The sequence below is a fragment of the Vidua chalybeata genome, chromosome 1 (assembly GCF_026979565.1).
Source record: "Vidua chalybeata isolate OUT-0048 chromosome 1, bVidCha1 merged haplotype, whole genome shotgun sequence".
In the NCBI taxonomy this organism is placed as follows: domain Eukaryota; kingdom Metazoa; phylum Chordata; class Aves; order Passeriformes; family Viduidae; genus Vidua; species Vidua chalybeata.
Genome location: NC_071530.1, coordinates 15,223,600 through 15,247,342, shown reverse-complemented (window position 1 = coordinate 15,247,342; position 23,743 = coordinate 15,223,600). Strand labels below are relative to the sequence as shown.

Sequence of the window (23,743 nt, the reverse complement as noted above, 5' to 3'; positions counted from 1 at the left end):
GATTAAAGTAAAAGACTGAAGTGTAAGGAAGATAAAAAGATTCTGCCCTCTGGAAGAATATTAGTCAGTTTCAATGACTAATATTCTATAAGTATTAGTTATAGAATATTAGTAGTACTGACTACTAGAATATAGTTAGTAGTACTAACTACTGCATATTAATATTAGTCAGTTTCAATGCTATGTTTCCCTTTAACTGTGTGGACAAACACCTTCGCTGCATCAGAGTTGAAGTCTGTAACATGTTATCTCCTCCACCTTCCTAATCATGCCTTGATTTTAAATAAATACATCGGAGGGAAAAGAGTTTCACCCTTTAAATGAAATGTGGTGATAACTTCCCAACTTCTATCTCACGTGGCCCCAGCAGTAGGGAAGGAGTAGGACATTTATGGAACTGCTCCTTTAGACAGCCTTCTCCGCAAGCTCTTCCAGGATCTGCTGCAGCCCAGCAGAAACAAACTCTTCCACCAGGTTCAGACAGCCTAGAAAGGTCGTGCAAGTTAATAAAGAGAATAGTCGTGTGTCTCTGAATGTACACTACAGAGAAACACTGTCCAGAAACGCTGCAGGAGCTACCCATAAACGTGAGCGAGTGACGCCGCCGAGCCCTCCCAGCCCTTTGCCGCACCGGAGCTCTCTCGCTGGGCCTGCTCTCCTTTGAACAATTAAAGATTCTATTGGCCATGCTCGGTGAAAGGAACCCAAAAATGCCGCTCCCCACTACGCCGGGCGCGGCTTCTTTACGGCGCGGAGCGGAGCCCGCGGGAGGCGAGCGGGAGCGGGAGCGCGATCGGTTCGGTCCGGTCCGGTCCGGTCCGGTCCGTGCGGCGCGGGGCCGGGACCTCTGCGCGGGCTCGGGAGCTCCGCACGGCCCCGCCGCTCCCGGGCCGCTCCGGGGCGCGCCGACCCCCGCGGCAGCTCCGCCCCGCCCGGCCCGGCCCGGCCCGGCCCCGCCCCGCCGGCAGGAGGTGGCCGCCCCCCGCCCCTCGCGGCCGCGCCGGTCCCCTCGCCCCGCTCCGCCCCGCCGACCGGCCGGAGGCACGGACGGACGGACGGACGGACGGACGGACTGAGTGACTGACTGACTGACTGACGAGGCCGCCGGAGGCAGCGGCTGCCTCCGAGCCGCCGGGTGCGAGGTGAGTGGCGGCGGCCGCGCTCTCGCCCCGCTCCCCGCGGGAGGGGAGCCCGTGCGGGCGCTGCCCCCGGGCACGGCCGCTGCCGCCGTGCCGGAGGCGCCGCGGGCTCCCCGCGCGCCCGGGCAGCGCCCGCGGTCGCGGAGGTGCCGCGCGGAACTCCCCCGAGCCGCTGCTCCCGCCGGCGCCGCGCTGTCACTCCGGCTCGGGGCTCTCCGGCGCGGCAGCCCGTGAGGATGCGGAGCTCGCCCCGCACTCTCCGCACGCCGCGGAGCACCTGCAGCCGGGCCCGCGCTGCAGCCGGGGCCGCCGGCGGCGCGGGGCTCCGCGGGGACGGCTCGGCGCCCGCGGGAGAAGCGAGGGGGGGGCGCGGCGTAGGGGCCGCTCCCGGGGCCGCCCGAGGCGCGGGGGCCGCATCGCAGCGAGGCTGAGAAGTGTTTGGAGGAGTTTTGTCTCTTCTTTCAACTGGAAAAGGAAAGGCATCGGCGCCGGCAGCAGCGCGCGCGTGTGATGTAAAGAAAGAGGGACTTTATGATGCTGGCTGGTTGCAGCTCAGTAGGATACCGGGAAAGGCGAGCAGAATCAACAGGGCGCTTGTTGAGTGGTGCGCGGAACCGCTTCGGCCCAGAGCCCCCGAGCTGGTTTGGAGAGACTGAGTACTCACCTTAAATGGCTCAGCAGAAGGGTTCTGGCTTGCCCCGACTTGTCCAAACTCCAGAAAACAGTATGACGTTTAGAAAGGGGGGAAACAATGTGGTATTGTGATTAATAGGAGAAAAATGAGTAGGGTATGCTGATGGTTATCAGTGCAGTGCTTGTGGGGTTTTACATGGAGCATGGATACCTAGTGCTGCAGAGCTGACTACTTAATTACACCTTTGCATCCATTCTACTAATAACACTTCTTGCAGTCTGATGGATCATGATCATGGATTATGACTCTTTTAAGAGAGACTTAAGTGGTCTTTAGAAGACTGAGTGTACTCAAGTTTATTACTTGGCAGGGGGCAGCATCATGAAGCCTGGGAATGAAAATAGGAAATGAACATTACTCATTTAGTTTTGATATTGTGTCTTTGACGGTTATAAGTGTCATCATAGACTGATCCTAGCTCAGATAGCATCCCAGGCACTGAAAGACATTACTCTTGTCCTGGTAGGTACCTCCTTCTTCTAGCTGTGCAAGCAGTCCCTCTGATAAGGAATATGTTCTGAACAAGTCTGGTTATTTTTATAGTGGGCAAATGTGTTTCTGGAAGAGTAAACCAGACTGTATCATACTGAAGAGTGTTCTTAGCCTGTAATATCTTAATCTCATCTGTTCAAAATGAAAACAACAGCCACCGGAAAACTGAAACCACTCTTGACTGATGCACGTGGCTAATGAGGTTTATGGCAACAGAACTGTGTGCAGTGTTACTACACTGAAGTGTTGTTGCCTCAGACCTGGAAGTGCAGTTTGAGGTGAGGATGGGCTGTCTGCTGGCTCTGTGTAACCAGCAGTGGCAGAGGTCCAGCCTGAGTTTTCAGAGAAACAGTCCTGGTTTCTTTATGGTCCTTTTGGAGCCTTCATGAGATAGAAGTGCTTGTTCTGGAGACTGGGAAGGAATAGTGGTAATGTGCCTTGCTCCTGAAACACAGGCTTGACAGCTGTTCTTGCCAAGAGACGTTCTTCCCTGGTGGGACATTGAGAGGCTTGAGATGTCATCCTGTTCTCCTCTGGCCCCTGAGGCCGCAATAAAAGGGTTTTGGCCTGGTCCTTAAATGCATCTGGCCGTAGGTAACAGCATGGTGAGATGCTTTAGAGTAGTTTGCTCAGTTTAAGTTCTGCTTTGTTTATCTGTGTGGAGGTTTTGTTACATGTTACTGTGTTAAGTGAGATGCAGTTAAAATTTTGATTTGCTATCCTGATAGGAAATATGCTTCAGCTTTCACTTTAAAGTATTTATTTGTAATGCCTAAAGAGTTGTATACTAGCCTGGATGTGCATGCCTGTGAATTTATCTGGCCATGGTATCATCACAAACCTCTCTGATACAGGCAGGACCACAGTGTCCATCCTGTGTAGAAACTCCTGCAAGTCACCAGAGGAAAGTCATGTTTTTTTTCAGAATAAAGCTCTGAACAAAATTCCTGTCTTCAGGTGAGTGTTAGCTCTAGCTAGGTGTGGCTTGACTGTATTCCCCTGGGGGAATCATTTCACACCCTTTGTTTCGCTGGAAAATTTATAGTTCCCAACTGCACTGCTCAGTTCTGAGTGGATGCAAACCATGCTGACTCATATGCTGAACTGCAGCCTTGCTCCATGTAAACACAGGCACACTTCTAAAATATTTAATTTGTAATGTCCTCTGTGGAGAGCTATCCCACAGCTCCTGGCATAATTCCCAGAAGCAGCAGATTCTGGGGTTCTGGGAGTTTCAAAGGCCATTGGTGCCCAGCGGGATAATCATCTGAACTAGTTTAGTGTAGTTTACCCTGGCACTGGGACAGTTCAAACTGAACAGGTATTTAATCTTGCTTAAAGCAAGTCTGCTTTGAACAATACGTGGTATGTGTATGAACAATCTGGAGCCTGTTGGGACATGGCTGTCAGGAGATCTACATGGAGGGAAATCTTTGTTATGGCAAGTACACTTTGGTGTAGATGTACCTCCCAACAATTTCTAAAACAACCTCTGTGGGCAGTTATAGTAAAATCAGGAATAAGCTATTAGAGTATTTGTTTTCTTAGTTCGTCTCTGGTGAATACCAGTGGTAATTAATTGTCTTGTGAAATACCCAAGTTTATATCCACGGGTGAAATGCATGTTAAAAAAAACTTCTCAGAAATATGGAAACTCACACCCATTCATGGCACGCAAAAATTCTCATTCTTTTAATTGAAAATAAGTTACAGTATATGATTTGGCTACAAAGGAAGAGAGTGGAATCAAAGAATGATTTCTAAGTACACTTATTTTGTCTGTACCTGCTAAGTACAGTATTGGCATTTTAAGATAAATATCTTCTCCTTTAAAGCAGTAATTAGTTCAGTGGAGACTAGTTCTTTGGTTCTTTTGTGGGTTTTAAAATTTAAAATTTGGGGTTTTTTGGGTTTTTTTTGGTTTTTTTGGTTTTTTTGTTATAATTGTGAGCTTGGTTGAAAGAGTGATCCAATACAGTAAGTACAGAGAGTAACTTGGGAGAGGTTCAGTGATCTTATGGATGGTCTAGATCAATCCCATATCACTTGCTCAGGTGGGCTGACTGTCAGTGCATTACCTGTAACAGTTAAACATCATCTGTTTACTGAACTGTGCCCAGCTTTGCTGATGTCATAACTCATCACAACATCCTGCGACATTTTAAGCTTCCATTCTTAAGTTTTTGTTTTGAGAACAAGATTCTAGAGACACTAAAGAAGTGGGATGTGCCCAGAAGTGCGTGTGTATGGGTTGCAAAAGAGGTTCCAAACCCTGGAGAAAAAGCCCCTGGTGCAAATGGGGCTCTGGAGCTCACTGAGGTCCCCTGGGGATACAAACCATGGCTCCCAGTGCCACAGCACAGCAGCACTTGTATCCATGCACTGTCAGTGCAGCAGGAAAAGCAAATCTGTGCTCTTACCTTTACAGATGGTAAGGTTTTAAGGTATTGTGCCCATCCCTTTGACTGCAGGAGGGGTACCTGGCAGTACCTGGTACTGTTTTGGTACAGGAAGCATCTTTTCTGTGTTTTTGATTCAAGGCTCAACTTATTTTCCTTCTTTATTAATATGGGGAATTTCCTTACAAATGTGGCTTAATTCACAGATTAATTTCACTAGAAAGACTTCTTTATCTGAAGTCTGAAATTGAAGTGTACAGATATGGCACTTTGTTGCTTAAGTGTGCTGAGAGATACATTTGGCATTAGTAGAGTTGCATTAGTTATGAGGTAGTCTTACAACCCATATTTCAAAATCCTGCTTTCTGTGATGGCTGTTAGTGGCATTTTTCTTTGTAAAAGCAAAGGAAGTTAAAAATTGTATCTACATCTGTCATTGTTGCTACCACAACTGTCTTTGTCCAGTTTTAACCATCCTATTCTCAGTAGCTCCTAACTGGGGTTGTAACTTCAATGGCTATGTGCAGAAGAAGTGGAGATCTTTCAATGCTGTCTTCTTCTCTCAGTCAAAAAATATTTCTTTTGAGTTACACTAGTTTTAATCAGGATGCAATGAGTTGAAACATTCCATTACTAACTCTGTTTTGGTGCCTAGTGTAGTTAGGACTGATATGGTTACGACAGAAATTAATTATATTATTATTAATTGTATTATTATTAAATATATTAATTAATTATATTAATCAAGCCAGTTCCTTAGCACTATTTAATTGTGGGTTGTCTTGAGCAAGACAGATGGTACCGCTGATACTGTGCTTCTGAGACTTGAAAACTGGGAAGATCACTTGAAATAAGGTGATGCAATTTTTGTACGAGGTCGCGTACAAAATTGTGTCTTCTTCAGATAGCAATTGTGAAACAAGCTCCTTGCAACATGCTATCAGTTATTGCATAAGTAGGCACGAAATAAGGGCCACCCCTCTGTTTAGGTGAGCAGTGGGATGTGCTGTCTTCAGGTGCCAACTTACTTTTACACCGATGTGCAACACCAGTGTAAAAAAAGATATAAAAAGATGTAAAGCCCGTGTTTATTCAAACCCTCCTTTCTAGCATACGCAAGGTCTTCCTCTGAAGTGGAAAGCTAACTCCTGTGTAATCTATGTTAAGAGTTTGTAAATGGCTGTCTTCCTAACTCTAGCTGGAAAATACTGTCATGAGAGAAGTTTTTTTTGCAAGTTAGATGGCAACCTGTTAGTCTGAGTAACACGTTGTTGGAAACTGTTGGTGGTAAAGTAGCAGCAGCTTGGAAAGCTCTGTGACCCTGATCCAGATTGGTTTTAGAAGGTAATTCTAATACAGAATCTTGTACAGTTTAGTCCAGTTGAAGGGTCAGCTGTCTATTTTGAAGCTCAGACTGCTGCTTTTTAAGATGAAAGCCATATTTTGTGAATATTAACTCCTTTTTATCTGCTTGCTGGGCTTGTCTGAGGGAAGGAGCAGCTGTAGTCCATTCGCCAGACCTGCATTTGGCTGTTGCTGCCATTGTGTTGTGTGTAAACATGTACCATTATTTTGGATCATATAGCAGCCTGTTCAAAAGGGTCTCGCATTCCCCAGCTGTTCTGCAACTTTTCCATCTCTGAGCTTGCCAGCTGCTTAATACAGGCAACTGTAGCTGCATTTGTTTCTCTGGTGTTAAGTATTAGTGGAGATAAAATTGACTTCTTAAATGTTAGATGCTGTGAGCCCCTCTCCTGCTTCGAATGGACTTAAAACAAAAGCAGGTTGTTCTTACCACATCGAACCTGTTAGATGTTTTCTTTGTCACTAGTTGAACAGATTGCATAAAAATCTTTGTTTTGTAGATTTGAAACAAACACGAAATACAATTGTGTTTACGTATACAGCCACAGATTGTAGCAGTAACTAATCCTAAATTACTGGGTTACAAAAAGGTGTGCCTTAAAGCCATGTCAACAGTTCATTTGTTTAACCGCTTCTCTGAACAATGTTCAGTTTGACAAGGCATCCTGTGCTCTCTTGTCAGCCAACCCTTTTGTTTACTGGATCTGGGAACTTTTGTTTCAGTGGCAGCACTGCTCAGACTGATGTCAAGGAAGGAACAGGGGCTCTGCAGTATCTTGTATCTGCAGTGAGTGCTCAGTCCAGGTGAGGAGCCACAGGCTGAGACCTGCCTTTTCCAGCCTGTTCTCCCTGCCATGAACGTGATAAGAAATGTCTGGAAAACGTTTTGTGTGACTGAACTGCTCTTTACTGCAGCTTTGAATCCATAGCTATCTGCCTGGAGATACAGACGTTGAAAGAGTAAATTCTAGCTCCTTTGGAAAAAGGAGATAATTCTGTTCCTGCCTAAAGTTTCTATTCTAACCATTTAACCTGTTCTGTAATACCAGTTTGAAACTTGGAGTGAGGAGGAATGTATCCTTGGTTGCTGCAAGAGACTGCTAAAGATAGTGATAAAGCTAAGTTTTCAGAGGCTTGAGCTGGTGCCATTGATTAGTTTCCTTACTCCCATACAAGGTGATAAATCAGGTATTCACCTGAAATAATTTTTAATGCAGTTTGTATTCGAAAAATGTAAATTTGTTCTTTCATGGTTTTGCTATTCATTTCATGGTGAAGGAGACTGGATGGGAATGACTTGTGCATTCTTGCTCCTGATAGCAGAAAAGACTGCCTCTGCCCCAGGGTCCAAGTTACCCATTGTAACTGGCCTGAATACCCTATTATTCAGGGAGGAAATTTCCAGGTGATTGTAAATACATTTCTTTTTTTCTACCTCTTTTTTTCCCCCACCCTTTCACCAGGCCTGCTCTATGCTTGCTGGTTGTAGCTTTCACGTTCATGTTAAACATCAACACTACCTAAATTATGCTAGGATGACTCTGGCTTCATAATAGAGTCTTGACCTGTAAAAACAAAAGCAAAACCATAAAAAAAGTCTCTTGATTTAAGGTGGCATGTTTCAGGATCTGTTTTTCGTATCTCCAAATAGCTCAGAGTTTGAACTTTTCCATTCTAATGCAAGTGTCTTAAAAGAAGTTGGAAAACTGTTTGGCTAGATGCTTGCACTTGTCTTGGAAAGTTAATTTTTCAAAGTCAGTGTTGGAGCACTGAATCATTATTTGTCTGAAATCATAGCAGAAATACAGGCTTATAGTTTGAAGTGATCATACTAGATACATAGTTATATTAGCTGAGCAGAGTGATAGATATTAGATTAAAATGTCTAGCTAACACAGAAAATGTAGAAATGAATGTGTGTTCTGAATTTAATAATTACATGTATGAACAGTTCTTTGGAAAACAGGTAACAGGGTTTCTCTTTCAGAACAGCAGATTGACCATGCTTCAAAAATAGAGGAGGACAACCGATACTGAGGGCATGGAGACAGGGGTAGGGGATGGAGAAGGAGCTTCTGTCACACAGAAAGTTAGGGAGAGCATCTTAACATTTTAATTTTTTTAAGTGCTGCTGATTAATTCATAAACCCCTTTGGAATGAGTTTAGGGAATGGACATAGAGGAGACTGGGAGACGTGGATTTTGAGAAGTAAGAAAGTAAGGAAGTGTTGGTTTGTCCTCAATTGAATAGAGGGAGGAGGAAGACGGTGTCTGATTAGTGATTATTGAAGGCTTTAGGAGAAATAAATATTTCTTTCAGAATGTGGTGGGAAGTGAAGTGAAAAGATTTTAAATGGCCTTAAATTGGCTAAACATGTTTAAAATAATAGAGGGGGGAAAAGAAGGGATTACCGTCTCACCCACCTCCTGAGACTGTTTTTAATGAAGTTGGTGAATGTTTTGGGAAGGCATAAAAATAAGGCATTTGAGAAAGCTTTTTGTTAGGTGTTTTTCTTTCTTTCTTTCAAAGTAAAGGTTCTGCCAGTGTTTTTAACTTGGCTTAAATTTGCTCCATCCTCTACAGGGGAAAATATTTATTTTAAAGTTTCCTCTAAACTTAAATTGGCTTCCTAGCCAATTTAAAGACATGTCTGTCTAGGTAATACCTTCTAACTCCAGGAAAGCTGAAAACTCTAAGGCTTAATGAAGGAGGAAACCTTGTTGATTGCACAGGAGAGAAGCATTTCTAGCAGCAGAAAAATTGCTGTTCTGAAAATGTAGCTTGAATTGATCCCTTCCACCTTGGTTTCCTTTTGCTGTTGTTAATGATTTCCTTTGCTCAGTGGTAAGTGCTATTGTGCCTGCCTCGCTCCACTGATTCTTCCACTGCTCTCTGGCACTAAAAATTATAGTATGTTTCAATTTAAAGTCCGAAATAGAGCAGTGGCAGATAGAGCTTCTTCACTAAGCTGCAAGCTTATGAGAGTTATGATATTTGGCACTTGAAGTTATTTCTCTCCAGAGTGGCCATTGCAGCTCTTAGTGTGGGTTGTCCTGCACACTGATGAGTTTGGGTGCCTGTTGTCTCACAGGTTGTGTGGCTCAATTCTCTGCCCCATGTGTAGCTTATCAGTCATGTGCACAGTTCCCCAGAGACTACACCAAATTGTCCCTATCACTGGAAGGATTCTAGGCTTTGAAAGAAGGTTGCTTAGGCAAAAGTTGCGATAATGAACAAAATAACAAAAAGAAAACAATATATTTACTTAGATAATATGTGTCAGTAAGGATCTGGCTTAGTTAGGCTCTGTTGTTAGGATTGCCTGTTGCAGCTACCTGAGTTCTGGATGCTTTGCCTTGTTTGTGTGCTGCACGTGACTGAGGCTGTGCTCTCATCTGTAATCAGCATTTAGTTGTAAACTGCTGAACAGTACCAGTACTGCTTCTTCTCCCACCTTACTCCACAAAACTTAGCTGAGGTATTCCTGTTTGGAATATGCTCTTGGCTTTAGGCTTAAACTACTTTAGTCAGAGTCTTCTGTCATTTGTGGTTTGAAGTATATGCTGTGACAAATATTACTTCAAAGGAGTTTGTACAAAACTTGACCCTTGCAAAGCTCAGAGAGTAAAGACTCTCCAGAGCTTATAAACACCCTGACCATGGGATTGCACCGAACCTCTTCTGGATGCTCCCCCTGGGCCCGTCCTCTTCCTTCCTGTTGTACTGCAGAGTGCCAGCGGTTGACAGGCAAAGGATTTGTTTTTCCTGAAATACACTTGTTTGTCTTGTCTGCATAATATTTGTTGCATGCCTGACTCGACAACTTGCATGCAAATGCCTATTTTTGTACTGTTTTTGTGGGTTGGCAACAAAGTAATTGTGGCTTCCTACTGCAAGCAAAAGCCTGGTGTATGGAACCCAGTTGTTTATATGGATTCCTGGTATGGAATGCAAGTTTAATTCTTTTAGCTTGAAACTAAACTGTGTTGAGTAAAATTAACTTTGAATTTAAGTGGCACTGGACCCAGCTAAACAATTTTCTTGGGCTTAAATTAATAAAAGCAAACTATAGCATAGCTAATTACTTCTAGGGATGCATTTCAGGTTCTTAAAATTTGTGGTTTAAGAGGGTAATGCTCAGCTTATACTTCTGTAATAAACTTCATGTCTGAAGTGCACTGTGTGGTGTACCCTGCTGGGATAGTACAGCCACAGATAACTTGAAGGGATTTGTGTGAGCAGGGAGAAGGCAGATGAAACATTCCAGGTAAGATAGAAATTTCCATGGCCTGGTTTGGCAACCTAACCTGCCTTACAGTAAGAGATAGAGAGCTGTGAAAAAGAAGTTACCAGTGATTTTGTTTCATCTGACCTCCTGTTATAGGACCTAGTAGCCTTTAAAAGAGATCTTTAAAGTGATATTTGGTTGAACATGCTTTTTTCTGTACTCCTAGGAGGTGTTTGCCAGCAAGGAGCTGCTGACATCAAAAGCAAAACCCAAAAGGCCCATATTTGTGTGTGAAGTAAGGAAGCTGGGAATGAGAGTGGTTTTGTGCTGAGCTTCAGCTGAAAGATCTTTCCAAATGCAATAAAGAAATGAGGCACCTTCATTATTGCCTTCAAAAAATATGACAACTTGTGAGACTCCTAGAGTAACAAATGAAGACAATGCCCTTCCAATAAAACATATGAAGTAACATTAAATGTTTCTTATGCAAAGACCAATATGAGAACTTACAATCATGCCAATCACCTCTGAAACAAAGCAAGTAATCTTGGTGTTACAAAGGTTTGTTTCTTAAGGAAGCCCTGAAAAAACTTTTTCCATGAACATGTTAGTATGAATTGGCATTCTTCCTTGCACAGGAAACCACAAATTCTTACTGCGGAAAACTTCAAACTCTTGTAAAAGAGTCATTAGTTTTGTGTATTAAATGTTCGGAATGTTCTAGTTTTTTGTTTGTTTGTTTGTTTTTGGTGTGGTTTTGGTTTTTTTTTTTGGTTTTGTTTTTTATTTTTTTTTTTTGTGTCTGGCCTCTGGAGAGCTGCTCTAAGAAATGCTTCTCTTTTGATAAACAGAATATCACTTGCTCAAATGTTTCCAGTCACTTATAGTCCCCATGCATGCTGCTGGGGCTTGGATACGTTTCAAATGCCAACAAACCTGAGACCATCTTTATTGCTCAATTATTTTTACCCCCTCAAGTCTGACAGTTGCAGCAAGTGAACATGATCCCTGTATTAAATACAGCAATGTGTTTGATGAGTTCCTTTGTTAGGGTTTCTGAAACTGGTGCACTTGAAATTGCCTTTGGTGGTGGGGCAGCTCCCAGAGCAGCATCACTCAGTGCACACACACTCCCTGTGCTGGTGTGCACTCCTTGGAACACTTGTGTGCAATGTCAGCATGACTTGTACACCTCTAGTATGTGATGTGTACTACAGGCTGGGAGCTTCAGTTTCAGGTGACTGGAAAAATTACTTCTATGACTTCAGTGAGCATCCCTCTTTTTCTTTATGCTAGTCTTTTTCAGACTTTTCCTCTTTTTTTTTTTTTTTTTTTTTTTTCAAATCCCTATTCTGGATTTGGTATGCAAGCTATGATCAAACTGCACATGCAGTGAGACCCTTTCTTAACTAAGTTTTACTTAGTTTTTGTTCCTTTCAAACACACTATCAAAAGTAGCACTCAAATTACACAGCACATTATTTTTTTTAATGACAGAAGAAGGGACAATGGGTGGGGATGTAGGAAATCACATAAGATAGCAGTGCTAAAAGTGTCTTTTTGTTGTTGGTAGTGGTTTTTTTGTGGTTTGTTTTCTTTTTTTTTTTGTTTGTTTTGTTTTTTTTAATTTTTTTGCAGTGCAGGCTACTTGTTTGAAACAGCTTTATCATATCTTCATCAATGTTTTATAGTTTCTACTATTTTGGAGTGTTAGCTGGGTTCTCAAGTACTGGAACATTACTGCTGCTATTTAAGGCAGGACATCTGTCATGATGTGTCTAGAGTCTGATTTCCCCAAGCCTGAACAATTCTTGCCTTTATGCTCTACCTATGTAGCCCTTGCTCTTTCTACAACCTAAAAATAACATAGAAGTTAAACAACTCATTGGAAGTCTGTAATTTCTGAGAACAGTAACTTGCCAGTAGCTCTGTCTTGTGTAATCTGGACAATGCTTTGGCAGAGTTTCAATAATTTGCTAAACTAGGACAAATTAACTTTTCTTTCTGGTCAGGTGTAACTTTCTGTACTGGAAGAATGTGCACAAAATAAATGCAGGCTTCTCACAAACAGTGTTAACACTGCCTCATGCTGCACACACTGAGGCTTCTGGGACCCAGCCCTAGCAGCATCCTCCTGGTGTCCTACCCTCAGTTTCCTCCCTTGCTGCTGGAAGTCATGGCTTGCACATCGACTTCCTTGGGATTTGGGACTTTTCCCTTCCAGTACCCTCAGTGTTAGCTGCACTCTCAACTCTGGTTTATGTCCCAGCAGCTGTTCAGTTTGCAGGCTTTTATTGTAAATACTTTGTACAATGTTATTACAGTATTATCAAGTATTCTGTGCACAGGATAATGAGACAACTCTGTGGAACCTCAGAACTCTTCTGTAGAATGGCAGACTCTTTTAATATAGAGAAATTATTCCCCTTCTCCCACTGAAACCCTGCTCTGAAAAATTTGTTCTAGAGACTGTTTCAATGAGCTTTAAAACCTGCATCACAGTTTTCAGAGCAACCCCTTTATGTCTGTGGCCTCACAATAATGCCATTTTTTGGGATGAAATTTTATTACTCTAACAGCTCTCCTCCCATTTCCCTCTTTCCTTCCTGCTCCCAGCTGTATGCATGTGCTGATTATTCTGGGGTGGTTCTAGTCCACTCCTTCAGCTTTGTAAGCTGCTTTATCTCAGGTTTTGGTTGCTGGATCAGTAGATCTGTGTCTGCTGTTAGTGAACCAAGGAAGGTGTCAGACCTCCAAGGTATGTGGGAGCTGGTGCAATGGGGACAGACTGGACAAAAAATGTTCTCTGCCCAGTTCAATTGGCCTTGCATGGATCCCTAGATGAACATGAGTTTTCTGATGGCACCTCTCAGTTCTGATTTGACAAACTAAAAGCTTTCAAATGGAACCCCAAAATAGTGTTCATTTGAAGCTTAAAATGTTGGAATTATATTTTTTCCCTTTGTGTTTGTAGCTCCTATACCACACTGTTTTTACATGTTGTTTGTTTAAAGGAAGCTTTACACTTCCCAGGGACAGTTGCAGCTGGGAAAGGCCTGAAATGATTGCAGTTGCTTGGCTCTGTTGGATTGTAACTGTGTATGACTCTAACTGACCCAAAATTGTAGATGCTGTTTGTCAGATTGTAAAAATGCTGTGAGACCATCCAGCATCTTTTAAAATTAGGCTGTGTTACAGCATTTTGGAGTTAGAATGGTCATGGTGACAGCATGTCTCTTTGTACTGGTGGAGAAAATTAAAGAGTGGGGAATAAATAGTAAGGAGATTTGAAATAACTATACATGGGTCAATGCAAACAACATAGGAAGTTTTGGGAAGCTTTGTTAAACTCAGGCTGAGTACTTAAAGGTTTAATGGATAGTAATACATGCTATTGAATCTGATGGCTTTGGCTTGTGATCACCAGTGAAGGCCTGCTTTTTCACCTAGTTTTGCAACTGGGAATTTACTTTGGCACAAGGAAGATAAGTTTCTTATTTGAGTTAGCAGAATACAAGTGTCTGGTTGGAAACATTCCCAGCAATGATCTGATTCCTAGCCTTTTCTGTAACTGCTCAATAGTGCCACCAATGCATATTTGGCCAGAAAATAGTTACAATAACTTGCATAAACTCCAGGATTTTTTAATGTCTCAAAACCACTTTAATATAGGGTGCAAGAATCTGATCATTTATAAACACTGGCTTGAAACAAAGTAATCAGATTTAACAGAACAGCTTGGTGGATGGTCAGTTCCAGGTGCCCTGGCTTCCTAGAAGTGCCAGCTGAGTTTATCAGAGCTATTGCTTCTGCCTGCTGACTGCATGGCAGCCCAGGTGCAGCTTGGTAAACTGCCAGCCCCTGGCCCTGCACACCTTCCTCACAGTACAAGAGTCTTGTGACTGAAGACAGCATCTCCCAGCCCAAGATCTCTAGGTTACTGCTGGGCTTCCTTTAGAAAGGACACCTGAGCTGGCTCTGTTGCTTGCTGCAGGTGTTGAATTGCTCCAGTGTTTTACAGGAGGCTGTGCTGCACTATCAGTATATTCTCCAGGCTAAGTCATATATACATTTCTGACCTAAACAAAAGAAGGCCCTATCTTCTTTTACATCATAAGAAACCTTTTCCTCATTATAGAGTATTTAATTTAAGTATTTGAGGTAAAGAAAAAATAAAAAACCCAAACAACAAACCACCAAACGCAAATATTTTGATTTCTAACTTCATTCTGGCAGTAGATGCACATCCAGTGTCTGAAGGGAAGACTCATGACTGTTAAGCTCCAGATGTGAGAGGGTGTTCTGCATTACAGGTAGATGAAATAAAAAATATCAGAGCCATCTGGCAATGAGCAGAGTGCAACTGTTTGACTGCTTTGAACTTCACTTAAAAATGAACTTCACTATAAATGAACCTTTTCACAGGTTTTCTTTTGAGGAGTGTCCTGAAACGATTCTCATTAGATTTTTTTGATTTTTGTTTTTACATTGTTGGCTGGTGATTTTATCATCCAAAATACTGCATAATTCGGATCCAAGATTTAGACTCAAAGTTAATATATCTCCATAGCAAAGTCCACGTTGTTCAGAGATTTTGCTGTGTTAATTGTTAACAGAGGTGCTCTCGCTGCTCAGCTGAGCTGCAGGGTTTGTTAGCTGAGCACTGCTTGCAGCACTCTTTTTTTAAGTGCTATTTTTGATGTCTCACAGCACCAACATGTGTAACTTGATTGATGTGACATAGAGGAGTCTTATCCTGAAATGTGCTTCTGGAACTTGCTTGAGAGTGTTCACATTATACTCGAAAATACTACTTTTTATTTTCTCCAGGGTTAATTGCACCATCAATTTGATTCATTCTATTTAATTAATATACTTACTTTGATCTTTTAGCACAAGATCTGATTTTATTTGGTTGTTCACAGCAACCCAAGTATTGTGTTTTATGTTTGGTTTTTGGTTTGGGTTTTGGTTTTTTTAAATCCTCTTAATATCTTCTGCATTCAGTGCTGTTGTTTAGAACAAGGATTTATTTGAGTGTGCACCTGCTTAACAAGATTCACTGTTATGTTTCAGGTGTTTTCAGAGTCTTGCTTCATTTTGTCTACTGCCTTTGCTTCGTTTCTGTTTCTTTCTTGTATGGTACTATCCATTTGCAAGACCTTGGAACTACAGCTCTCTTCCATGTATAGGCAAGTCTTCTGTTCTGTATCATAATTGTTCAGTGAGGAATTCTCAGTTGTTGTTAGGGAAGCTTGAGATGCTTTGAGGTGTTGCAGATCAGAAGACCATTGTAGTTCTGTAACAGTTCCTCTGTTTTCCAGTGTGGTCACTAACAGAGCATTTTTGAAAATTCACATAGGTGAACAGAAGTGCAGTGGGCCACATGAATCCATCATATTCCTCATGTTATTTTGTTTGAAAATAGATATTTTTTTTTTAAACTTTAGGAATTCTTATTGAATTTATTTTTAATGAAAATAGTTCCATTAATAAGGGAGTTGTTTTCAGTCATGCTGTCACAAGATGCTTAAGTACAGGAGATGAATCTAAACATGGGGGATGTCTGGAATACATTGTAAAGAGATGATCTGGATGGACTAGTGCAGGACCTGCTGGTTAAGGATCATTTATGATTAGTCATGTCTTTCTGACTTGTCTGGGGAAACCAAATGTTTGATGTTCCTTCCATTTCTGAATCTTTCTAGAGACTGTGGTTAGCAGTGACTGTTGCCTTTGGTAGGAAATTCAACTGTTTCTATTTTGGATTTTATGGTTTTCTTTCTATCATTAGTTGATTCTTGGGTATTTAGGAAGTTTCTTTGGTGGGTGTTCCTGCTGAAATCGCTCCAAAGACTTCATTGCTCGACACCAGCCACATCCAGTTGATCCAAGTAGTCCCAATAGCTGAGGTAACTTGTTTTCTGTTGGAGTTGGATGATGTGCTTGTGCATTTTAGGATGATGCATAATAACCTGACCAGGAGAGATGCCCGTGGAAAAAAAGAAGAGGAAAAGAGGATTCCTAATTATGTGGCCTCTTACTAGCTTTAGGGAAAAGGCTGCTGGAAGGCAGGTATATTTTAAGGGACTACTTTTTCTTATGAGTCTGCACAGCTTACATTCGCATTTAGCACTTCAACCTTTGCCTGACCTCACCAAATATTCTCCTTTAGCCATACTGGCAGTATCTTTCTTTTCTGGCCAAAAGAAGAGAGGCATGCGCATTATAATATGCCTTTTTTTTTTTTTTTTTTTTTTTTACCACTCAATCATTTTACCAGAGTGGGGAAGTAGTGTGAGTTTGGAAGGAGGGCATGAGTTAAGTGAATGATATTGTCTCAACAAATTTTGTCTCTTTAAGTAAAAACCCAATGAGGGTTAAAATAAACTCCAGCAAAACTCTTTCTGAGAGTTTTGAAAGCAGACTCATTTGTTTTTGAGAGCAGACTAATCTGAAGTACTTGATGTTCAAAACTATACAATTGTTATATGTAGAACTGTCTTTTTAAAAGATTTTTTCCCCCCTTAATTCTTGAACTGCAGAAATAGACACCTGTCTCTGGGTAAGTACGGGCAAGTTCAAAACTGTAAATGGTTTTTGTGATGAACTGGAGTTTCAGAGGTGACACTGGTGTCAGCTCTTGTCTCCGTCCTTGAATGCAGCAACTTTGTTCCTCTATGGTCCCGTAGAAAACAGTTGTGATCACTCCACTTCTTGGCATATAAAAGTTCAGCATCTTTAAAGAAATGAATACTTCATGCTACTAATGGCTTTGGAGTGACTATTTTAAGTGGAAACTGAGCAGTTCCTTACTTATAATGTGCTCCAGACTGTGTTTGTAAACATTCTAAAAATTAATTGATGCATCTGATTTTCAGTATTTCTCATATATTTCAGGGAGACAGTAAAGTATCAAAATTGATGTGAAATTGATTTGTTTTGGAGAAAGAGAACAGACTGGCTTGAAGGAATGACTCTCTAGACCTTAGTGCTTGGTATTAACCCTGAAACTTATGTACTGAGAATGCCATAGACTTAAATTACAATAAGGAAATAACATGGCAGAAAAATGAGTCAGAGAAGTGAGGTAATCTAAGAAAATCAAGTAAAATTTATCTTGTAATAATGAATTATTGAATACATGGGGTTTATTTGAAGGGGTGGTTAAGAACTGTAATCTGCATAATGAAATGTGTGTTCTAAAGGAAAAAGTTGCTATTGTTATAAATTCAGAACATGCAAATGTCTCTGAGTCTGAAGAAATGTTTCAAAAATTCATTTTGAGGACTTGGAAGACAATCTAATAAGCATGTATGGAAATCTGCTCCACAGTACTATTAGGTTGGCAGGTGACATTGGTTTACATGCTAATAAAATACTGCTTTCATGAGTGTTGCTACTCAACAAGACTAAGAGCATTATAATTTGGTTTTGCAGCCCTTTGAGAACATGTCCTGCATAATTGATGCCCCTGCCAAAGGAGCTAAGAGAGGCATTGTAATGGAACCATCTCTGATGTCACATTTTAGTTGTTAAGGAGCTATTAAATAATGAAACCTTTAAATCTAAGGTCATATTTCATTTTGGCTAAAATTGGCATTTATTTAATTACAGTTGTGCTCCATTTCTAGGGGTTTATGGGAAAATATTGAAAGTTGTAATTGTTCTTGCTCAGATAAACAGTTGAGGAGGCAATTGACTGCAAGTCTCATTAGACATTCACCTGTGTTAGGATGGATGACTGTGACTAGAATTAATGGCAGCTGGTTTCCAGGTATAAAGGAAATCTTTTCTTTGCCAGGTGTATCTCAGTCAACTTTGCTGAAGTTATTTGAATGTACAGTCAGGTGTACACAGGGATCTGGGTAAAACCTGGACTGTTTATCACTGGGATATCCACTCTCGCAGTGCCTAGAACATGTAGGAATTGCAGCACTTTTTAAAAACTGGATTTGTGAGATCAGCTAGTTCATGCAGTTAGTGCTTGGCTTTTATTCTGGTATATCTAATTGATATGTAGAAGGAATTCAAGCTGCAGATTAAGGAGTGAGTGTGCCTGTGAGGGCTCAAGTAATGTAATTTGCCCTCTGAACTCATGACTGAAGCTCTAAGTATAGTCTGTGTTTCTGGCCACTGTTTCTGTCCCGGGGCACTCTGTCAGGAGAGATTCCCATGCTGTTGCTTGCACACTGGCCCATGTCAGAGGTTACTCTCTCTGAAGGAGTGCAAACAGCCCAGCCCCAGTTTCTAACCAAGGCCTGGCAGAGCAGAGCTGTGCAAGTGCAGCCTAGAAGTCACTGAGACAACGCAAACACAGCCCACTTGGGTCTGCCAGCTGGCTGACACGTGAAGTGGGTGTTTTACAGCACATACTCTCTAAACTGCAAGGAAGATACTTAAGACAAGAGTTGATTCCTAGATGTGCTGTAAACCCTGAAATTTTAATCTGTTTGTTTGTATTGTACTGTGAGGGTTGTTTTTTTAGGGATTTTTTTCCTGCTCTTTTTTTACTTCTAAGTAGGGAAATTCATTTGAACTTAGATGCATTTCAGCAGTGATGCAAATAGTTAATTTTTGCATTAGCACAGCAACTTACATGGCTGAGAGGGCATTGCCTTTTTACACTGTGTTTAGCTTTTCAGTGGCTCATTGCTAGCCTTAAAAAACACCTCACTCTTGATTTAAAGTTAAACATGGTTGTCTAAAACTCAATTGAAAAAAAAGAAATATAATGTACCTGTTGTGTATGTTTCTGAGAAAGCACTTGCCTGCTGCTGGCTGACTGGCAGACTGAACACCTGCCCTAGACAGACAGGTTAGGAATTTCCATGGGGCTGGGGAAAAGCAAGAGGACACCCCTGTGCAGGGCAGGATGTGCTGATGTCCCTGCTCTGCAGTTTCTCAAGCCTGTGGAGCAGGGAGGGCTGTGCTTGCTGGGATGCCTTCCCAGCTGTGTGGTGGAGGAGAGGAGTGCTGGCTGAGCTTGCCAGCAGTGATAAGGCTCCAGGTGGGGATCACAGTAAATGTGCTGTGAGAATCAGCTTTCCCAGGAGTTACATGAGCAAAGATGTTCTTCTGCCACTTGTTCTGCTGCAGGCTTCTTGCTGCTAACAACTAAATATGCAAATCAAACTGTGGCTCTTCCAGCCTTCCTGGTGTTCTGACTTATGGTACTTATGGTTCTGTTTTCAAAACTGAATTTGTCAGCACAGACTATTTCACTCTGAAAATGTAAAATCTTACCATAAGTGCTTCTTGTGTTGTAATAAACATATATAACTTTCCTTTACAAGATCTGCATATCATGCTTGCTTTTTCTCCCCACTGTTTATTCACTACGCTGCCAACAGCATAGGTATATTCTGAATGGGTTTGTGCAAAACTGGCAAATTGAATGGTAATGTCATTGCTTCCAGTGAATTCCAACTATTGTATTCTACATACAGTATTCATAGCTGTATTACTGACTAACAAGACTGCTCTTGGCTAGAGTGAAGTGCACCACAGAATTGCTCTGATCCAAGGCTTTGGTTATAATTTGAGACAGTTATCTTAAACCAAAAGAACCTAAGTCCATAAATAAACTGTTAAGCAATGTAAACTTTTTAACAGCAGAGACAGTTACCAAGGAACTGTACATACCTCCAGGCCAAGATAATCTCTACCATAATTATGTAGACTACTAAGTGAGAAAAATTCCAGAGTTTTGCTCATGAATAAGAATGGATTATTTGTGATGTGATTTCATAAAATAAACAAGGAAACTGAAGACTCCAGAGGCTACTTAAGGTTTTGTGGAGGGGTAAATGTTAATACTTAATTGTTTAAAGTATATGTGAGGTGATACATGGCAAAGCTGTACAAAGTATGCCTTAAGAAATAAACTTATTGTTAGATATATGCTGAATTTCTTTAACCATGTAGCTGTGTTTGCAACAGGTCACTTTAATCCATTCAAAATAGTGTTTAAATGTTCACTGAGCTTTTTGCTAGTTGTTCTGCTAGATAATATATATTGCTAAATACTTTCTGCTGTGTTTAATTGTGGTAATAAAGTGAGCATTGCTGTGACCTTTTTTGTTCTGCTTTGGTACAATTAACGCATTTCTGTTCTGATCCCATTTATCCCATCTAATTCTTCCCCTAAGACAGCTGTGCCAACAGAAACACTAGGAAGAATACAACAGTTCCACTAGAAAAAAATGCTCCCCAGAACATGGGTGTTGGAGGAGAGAGGTAGCTGAGGTGCTCAGCCACAGAGTTGATGGACTTCATCCCAATGGCTTGTCCTGCCTGGTCTTTGACACAGCCAGCCCCAAACAGCCACAGAGATACAGCCAGCACTCTGGAGATAACAGGAGACTGTAGCTTCCTTTTGGGGTGCTTTAAGAATGGATTGTGTCTCCTCCATTTTTTGAGAGAGGAGAAACAAGTTCCATCTTTTGGGGACGCCTTATCTAGGGAACATCCTCAAGACTGTCTTATCTTTTGTTTGTTTTTTTGTTTATGCTAGGTGTTTGTCCAGTTGAGATAAAGCACTATGCATACATCTGATACAGGAATTTGTACTTGTTCAGATAAATCTGTGTAATGCTCCACACCCAGATACAGAAGGAATCACACAAAGAAACAGCAGAAAATGGTGATCTTGTATTGGAAGGCCCCTTCTGTGCCTTTTCTCTTTACATCCCTTGTACTGGAGCTTCCTGCAAAACAGAGCTGTCCTGGAGTCTCTGCATCAGCATGGATTCCTCTGTAAGCTTTATTTTACTTCACTAAGTCTCTGACTCAAAGTCCCTGCAGAGCTTAGAAATTTGAGTGATGGAAGCCAAAGAGTTACACCAGAATGGGTGTTCTGTAGAAAAAAAATTCCCTTCCTTAGACAAATAATCTAAAAAATTGCTCCAGTGAGTTAATATGAATCTCAGTGCTTTTTTAACCTTTTGTTATTTATGCTCACCAGACCCCTGTGAAATTGAAGAGCTCCCTTTATCTTGAATGATGGACTGGGAGCTGGGTTATGGGGGCTGGCTACCATGTTCTCACCCACATGTACCAGCCTCCCCCTTTGCCCCGCTCTGCTCTCCTGACCCCGCACTGAGTCATCTGTGTTCAGTACGTACGAGAGCAATTGAATTATTTTTATGGTTGCTGGTCTGAAATGAGTCGGTGCAGGGTCAAACACTGTGGAGCAGGGAAGGGAGAGGAGTGGGAGTCTGGCAGCCAGCAGCTGGCTGAGATTGCCATGGAGCCACAGACCAGCCCCGGTGACTTCGCCAAGGTCACACAAGCTCCTGTCAGCAGGAAACTGAAACCTCTCTTGTGTTATGCAGGGTGCTGACCACAGGTCTGTCAAATGCAGTAACTGGCAGGAAGTGGCTTTAGGTTTATTCTACTTGAATTTATTGTTTGTTTGCAAATACTGATGTATGAATTAGCTGCTTTCTAGTGTGTGCTTCCTATTAATAGATGCTTTCTAGTGTATGCCAAAATCCAAACACACTGAACTGGTCATAACTGTAGATTTTCAGGTGTAAGCTGGGTGCATTCCACAAGGAATTAATAATTAACTCGAGATAACTTTCCCTTAGAAATGTGATTTTTGTACAGGTAGTGATCTGTCAACTACAGCACATTTCTGTATAAGGACTACTGCCCTTTACTAAAGATAGCTCAGGAGTTAGTGCCTGAAACAAATATTGCCAATTTGGTAAAAAAATCAGTTGGTCACAGGTGCTTGATAACTCACACAATCTGCAGCTGATACTTTATCAGTGGCCTAATACTTTATTTAGAATTTAGAATGGAGCATTTCACACAAATTGCTGGATTTACACAAATTGTTGGATGTACAGCATTTTGAACTATGTACATTATAAAAGCAGTGCTGAAAGTAAAGGTATGAGGACTTAGGTCATGTATTCTGGCAACAATTTCTGTGCTCTATTTTTCTGTTTGAATTCATTTGGGAGGAAAGAAACTAAGAAACCTTTTTGAGTGAAGATTTTGGACCTCTGTGCTGGTTATAAATCTGTCGTGTCACTTCTGTCTTTTTAAAGTTTCTTTAGAAAAAGAGCTAGCCAAAAAATATTCTGGATGTGATTGTATGTAACATATGTGCATTTTCTTTACACAATACATAACAGTTAATTCAATTTGAAGCGCTTTCTTCTAGCTGTGACAAATCTTGTCAAACTACCACTTGACTTAACTTTTATGTCTGGTTATGTTTTTTTGTTGTTTGCGGTTTTTTAAATTTCTTGAAATCAAAGAAAGCTTGTTGCAGGTGGGTTTTTGGTTTTGTTTCGTTTTTTAAAAAGGATAATACTGGAGAAACCTATCTCCAGCAATCTAATATATTGTCTGGTGTTCTTCTAGGAACAAATATATCATATGGATTTTTATGTAGGAGGCTTTTTAGACTTTTGAAGGTTGGGTGTTAGCCACAAGGTTCATGTGACATGACAAATGTGGAACATCTGTGTACTGCTGCACATCACTGTTCTAAAAGTCATTCCCCTCACCACATGCATTGAATTAAACACAAGAATTTAGAGAAAAAATAGTTGGAAGGACACATTCTGTCAAATACAATGGGAAGGATTTGTTGTGAAGCCGTTGGAGCTCACTCACACAGTTCTCCAGTCACTAATTCAGGGGTCTGGTGTGCTCTGTGCCTCAGCTCTTCCTTCCTTGGAGCTGGCAGAGTGGTATTGTGCTTTCCTAGTTGATGGTAAACTGTTTTCTGGATAGAAATTAGAGTTGAGCATAAGGCTAAACTCTAAAGGGATTTCTAATAAACTAAAGAGATTTCTCGATGTAGTTTCTTGTTTGAGTGATGTTTGGGCTACATGTGAGGTGAGTAGGTGGCTGAGTTGGCTTCCTTGCATTGCAAACAAAGTGTGGCCGAGTGCCTTAAAGCAGGAGCTCTCATATTAAAACATGAGTCTTATTCATAACTCTGCCTGAAGTGATCTAACTTGGTGAGCAATGTCCTTGTAAATCCTGAGTGCTTCTGTTTGTCTCCATGCTATAGCTGCAATGAGAGTTCTTGCTTATTAAATAAATAAATAAATGTGATAAAACAAAAGCAATTCTTATAGGTAGGATTTGACCTGGAGCATTCAGAAGCTAGAAGTCCTCATTCTCCTAGAGTGATTACCAAATTGCATGAAGGGTGCTGTGCTGCATTAAAACCTGTGTACTTTGGTGCTATCACCTTGTTCTAACAGAGAGGCTGCCAGTTTCAGATTGCGGGATACAGTATATCCAAAAATGCAAGTCTGGACGAAGGTCACAGCTTCAGCTGAGGTGGAACTCAAGTGTTGGTCTGGTAAAAAGCTCACTGCTGTGCAGAGGACAAGTGGCAGATATGAACAGTTGTCTTCCCAGTGACTTGCATGTATTTCAGAAGTGGTCTGA

General features: G+C 41.5%; 1 long non-coding RNA gene across 1 annotated transcript in view; it reads left to right on the top strand.

Annotated features, from left to right (window-relative positions):
* Window positions 1–994: 994 nt before the first annotated feature.
* LOC128790531 (uncharacterized) overlaps window positions 995–23,743 on the top strand; it is a 69,600-nt gene continuing 46,851 nt past the window's right edge. The window contains exon 1 of the long non-coding RNA XR_008431789.1: window positions 995–1,142. This is a non-coding gene — a long non-coding RNA (uncharacterized LOC128790531). The remainder of the gene's footprint in view (window positions 1,143–23,743) is intronic.